General features: G+C 39.1%; 1 non-coding gene across 1 annotated transcript; it reads left to right on the forward strand.

Annotated features, from left to right (window-relative positions):
- Positions 1-4,706: 4,706 nt before the first annotated feature.
- On the forward strand, positions 4,707-4,813 carry LOC120245571. Its single transcript, XR_005531826.1, has one exon. It is a non-coding gene; the product is annotated as a U6 spliceosomal RNA (small nuclear RNA).
- The last annotated feature ends 818 nt before the right edge of the window (positions 4,814-5,631 follow it).

The raw sequence follows: 5,631 nt of genomic DNA on the forward strand, positions 1-5,631 counted from the left end.
TAGGAAGGCAGAGACTAAATCCTAGATTTCATAATTCCTGTCAATATTTTCCCAATAATTACAGAATCACATCTAATACACATTTGAAATTGCTTACTAAAATTCTGAAGTGTAGCTTGTTTCTATCCACTTTTTCCGAATGAGTTTATGAGCCCTGTATTAACCTTCAATAATTGATAGTGTACAACAGTCTTATCTAAGTGCTTTAAAACAGTTTTGCTTTGTGTTGTTTTATCTCTTAAGACTCATGAGTGTAGTGGAAGTGCTCTGACTCTGACAGGCTGTCCTGAGCTTGGGTCTGGAAAGGGGTAGCTCAGCCTCATGGGGATCAATTTGCTCCCACTGGATTGAGTTTGACCTCAGTTTGCTTACCCAGGTTAATCTTTATGTCTCTTTTCATTTTCATTTCATAGTCCATGCTGAAAGGAATTTATCATGTGGGACATGCAGTTACAGAAAAGGACTACGCAAGAATGCTCAGAAAAAAAATCTTTTAAAAACACTCATTTTGGCAATGGTCAAATGTGCTCAAATTGCATTGTTCAACACAGTCCACACAACCAAGACAAAAAGTTCACAAGCAAAGACAATAGAATGAGAAAACACAGAAAAAGTAGGAGGAAATAAATGATTGCAACAATTGGGAAAACATTTTAAAAATACCATATACACACCCAAACTTTTAACTATAATTTTACAATCTGTTTTAATTTTTTTAACGTTTATTTATTTTTGAGAGACAGAGCATGAGCAGGGGAGGTGCTGAGAGAGGGAGACACAGAATCTGAAGCAGGTTTCAGGCTCTGAGCTGTCAGCCTAGAGCCCGACACGGGGCTCAAACTCAGATTGTGAGTTCATGACCTGAGCTGAAGTTGGATGCTTAACTGACTGAGCCACCCAGGTGCCCCTATAATTTTACAATTTGTACAGAGGAATCCATATTTCTATATGTAAATTTAAATGAGCTGTGACCACATAGGGCAGTGAATAAGCTAAAAGCACTGAAAGTTCATTTGGCTGAGTTGCAAGCATATGTCTGTCATGTGTCTACACAGCTGCGAGTGCAGACAGTGACTTCTTTATTCCAAACTATTTTTACAAGGATAGTTAAGGAGCAGACAGTGTTGGAAAATAAGAAACAGTGTCTAGGAACCAAGCTGTTTTGTATGTTGTCTAGTATAACAAAGATAGTCACCCTCTGGGAAAAGGTCAGGCCAATTATGTTTTATAAAAGAATCATCTCCCCAGAACACATGGTTCCTCCCCTTTAATTCAACCCACTGCATGTGGAGGCATCAGGCGGTCCCCTCGGCATCACCCCGTGGAATTGGAACATATAAGAACAGGCGCAAGTACAGATATTCTGACCACTGTTGTACCATGATTAATAATCTGTCTATTGTCTACAACTCAGGTTCCTCAGGTTTTCTACAGTCATCTAGGAAAATGCAATAGGCTACCTTGTCAGTGAGAAAGTAGAGTAAAATCTCACACACTTCACTGGTCTTGACAACTGTAAGTGCCTCTATAAATTCAAGGTTGTTCTCAACTACTCAAAATGCCAGCACAGCGCTAGTCATGTTAGTTAGTGTTTCTGAGATCCTGCACTCTCTGCACAGACATGGATTCTTTGTTTTCCCTCATGTTCACTCTGTACATAAGCTCACCATCTATTTTTAGAAAATATAAACCATTGAGAGAAAGAATCATTTTGCTTCCCATGACTAAATCTATAAAGCCAATCTTTTCCCCTTCCCTTATGTTTTCCTTTTCCCTCATGTTCAAATGAAAGAAATATTCCATTTTCTGTGTCCTTGAGTTCCTCTCCCTGATCTTTCCCAAAAGCATCTACACATTTTATTAGGACTCTCTAGCCATTTAAAACAGAAGAGAAACAAAAAGTGATTAATCAAATATAACAAGAAAAAATTCCTTTACTGCCTTTTCTATTCTAACTACAATCCTTAACTATACAATTTACCTTTAACAGGTATACATTTAAAAAAGGTTGGTTAATCAGCTTTCTGAGTTTTATCATCTTCTGATGATTCTTGCATCTACCCTCATCCATGAAACAAAAATCTTCTTTGTTAACATAAATAATTTACAAGATAGCCTCACCAATTCACATCACATGATTTCTCAATTGTATTTCTCACTAACACTGACCACTTTAAAGTTGACTGCTCCTTCTTAAGATACTTTCTATTTTTGTCTTATAACATTACACTATCCTTTTATTTTGGCTACTTCATTCACTGCTCTGTTTCATTCATTGTTTCATCTTCATTTACTAGACCATTGAAGAGAAAGATCTTTGATACATAATCATATGAATGTTTCTAATTCTGTTTTCTTATTTGGTGAAGTTACTGACTGTTATGCCTTCATATTACATTCTCCATTCTCACAAGCAACGTAGGAGTGATCCAGCTAGTTTCCCTACATCCTTACCAGCATTTGGTGTTATTCCTGTTTCTTAATTTATCCATTCTGATAGGTGCGAGGAGCCACACCGGCCTCTCTGGATGGCAGTCACAGCAAGGAAATGGCAATGTTTGCACAGCTTCTGCCATGAGAAATGAAGACTAGTATCTCCTTCTGCTACTACTGGCTCATGCTGGAAATGAGCCTGCTGGTATTGACCAGGCCTCACAATATTCCGTATCAGACCCATATTCTGAATACAGATACCTCATAAGGAAAAGCATATTCCTGCCTCTACAAAAGAGACTTTAGATGAAAGCTCTATGGGCGATTGTCAAAAGGCTCTTCCTATGGGCCTTGCAGATCCAAGACTTAAGGGGTTAAGAACACAAGAGTTACAATTGAGCCTGGCCCTGAGACAAAGAGCCTATTTCAGGGCAGAACATAAGTTACTACATGTATCTTTGCTAATTGGTAAAGCATAGCAGTCCCTTCCTCAAGGCCTACATTCCACAAACACCCTCCCTTACACTGGCAACTGGGATGAGAATAGATAAGAGTAGCTAAAACATAAACCCAGGTGCAAAGACTGACAATTTAGGACCCCCATGTTAGTTTCCACAAATAAACCAATTCAGAAACATTTATCTTCTTGAGGGCCAGACAGAATAACTCCTAGCTTATCTATATACAATTTAACTTGTATGTTATGCTGTTTTTCACTATGAACATTCTGTTAATTGATATCACAAAAGGTCTCCCATTGTAAGAAATTCCTTTCTATGACTTCATCTTGTTGCTGAACCTTAAAATAAAGATACCAAAACCGACAGGACAGAGATGCCTGCCTGGTGATCAGAAAGAATCTCGGGGCTCTCTCATTCTCTTTCACCGACACCGTCCATCCTTCAGGGACCCCTGGACCTGTCGGAGCCGGCGCGGCCTCCAACAGATAGGTATACGGTGACAATTCACTGTGGTTTTAACTTTCATTTCCATAATGAATACCTTTTTTCACACACTTATTTGCCATTTGTATATCCTTTTTGGTGAAATGTAATTCATGTATTTTGATCATTTTCTAATTGGATTTTTTAAGTAATTTATTTTTGAGACAGAGAGAGATGGAGCACAAGTGGGGAATGGATAGAGAGAGAGGGAGACACAGAATCTGAAGCAGGATCCAGGGTCTGAGCTGTCAGCACAAAGCCCAACGCAGGGCTTGAACCCATGAACCATGAGATCACGGCCTGAGCCGAAGTCGGACCCTTAACCGACTGAGCCACCAAGGCGCCCCTCTAATTGGATTTTTTAACTGAGTTTTGAGATACTGTTACATATTTTAGACAGAAATCTTTTGCTGGGTATATGGATTGCAAATGTTTTCTCTTAGTACATAGCCTGTGCTTTCATTCTCTTCACAGGATCTTTTACAGGTAACAGTTCTGAAGTTTGATGAAGAACAACTGTCAATTTTCCTTTTATCCACCACTCTCTGGGTGTCAAGTCAAAGTTGTTAGACTAGCTATAGTTCCCAACCACTGTCTCTGAATGTTTTTTCAAAGAATTATTATTTTATATTTTACATCAAGGCAGAGTGGGCTGGGGCTAGCCAGCATCTCACTTCTGCCATTTGTGTTGTGCCCCGCTACAAGCGGAGCTTGCCTGCCCTCACTACAGCAACATGGCAGTGTGAGTTACCCCGCCTTCCCCCCTCCACTGCCTTCAACTAGATCCAGTGGCAAGCTTATCCTACAGCCATGGGAGTCAAATAATTGGTGCCTCATTTTGGGGAGAAAGTGTTAGAGAGGCCAAAGAAATTCCACTCTACCCATTTGAAACCAGGCAGTTTGAGTCAGTGCTGAGGTGGAGTCAAACGGAACCAGATTTCTGCTGAAAATGCATATACACCCAGCTCTCAGCAAACCTTAATGGTAAGACTACTCATTAAAAAATAAGAATACCTCAGATCCTCAGATCTAGAGAGAGGAAATACTTAAGGCAATTATATCTTATTTTAGTTTTTTAAAAAAAATTAAGTTTATTTATTTATGAGAGGTAGGGAGACAGCGAGCGAGAGAGCAAGCAGGGGAGGGACAGAGAGAGAGGTAGAGAAAGAGAATCCCAGCCAGGACCCATGCTGTCAGCACAGAGCCCAGTGAAGGGCTCCATCTCATATCATGAGACCATGACCTGAGCCGAAACCAAGAGTCAGATGCTTAACCAACTGAGCCACCCAGGTGCTCCAAGGCAATTGTATTTTAAAAGTGAGAATAATAGTGTTCACTTTGTTAGCACATATACTACAACCAGAATGACACAGAGAAGATTAGCATAGCCTATGTGCAAGAAAAAAAAAAAAAAAGGAGAATAATAAAGGTGACTGAATGTAAATAAAGTTTCGACACTTCATCCTAAGTAGTAAAATGTTTTCGTTTTGTTCTGTTTAGTTTTGTTTGAGAGACACACACACACACACACACACACACACACACACACACAGAGAGAGAGAGAGAGAGAGAGAGAAAGAGAGAGAGAGAGAGAGAAAGCATGAGCAGAGGAGGGGCAAAGAGAAAGGGAGAATCTGAAGCAGGCTCTGCACTGCTGGTGTAGAGCCCGACATAGGGCTTGATCTCATGAGCCATGAGATCATGACCTGAGCTGAAACCAGAGTGGGACACTTAACTGACTAAGCCACCAAGGGGCCCCAGAAGTAAAATGTTACTATCAGTTGATTGTGATGTTTTATCTGTCTGTCATAATAGCCAAAAGAGACACTAAGAAAATGATATAAATAAATCAAGATGGAGCTCTACCAAAAAAACCTCAGGTAATTCATATGGAGGCAATAAAAGGGAAACAGAACTAAGAACTAGAGAAAAAAAACAAAACAGAAAGCAACTAATAAAATGATAGATTTAAGTCCTAGCCTATTAATAATTACAATGAGTGTGGGGGTTAAATACAGATCCAACTATATTTCATCTACCAAAAACTCATTTCAAATACAATGATATACTGAAAGGAAAAGGATTGAAATGATACATCATTTGGATATTGTTTTAACAAACAAAGTAAGGCAGGTGGGCTATATGTGATCAGATAATACAGAGTTCAGACAAAGAAAATTATTAAGGATAAAGAGAGACTTCATATTTTGATAAAAGTATCAATTCATCAGTACATTATGATCCTAAATATGTA

This window comes from Hyaena hyaena, unplaced genomic scaffold (assembly GCF_003009895.1).
Source record: "Hyaena hyaena isolate Hyena2069 unplaced genomic scaffold, ASM300989v1 scaffold_423, whole genome shotgun sequence".
Taxonomy (NCBI): Eukaryota; Metazoa; Chordata; class Mammalia; order Carnivora; family Hyaenidae; genus Hyaena; species Hyaena hyaena.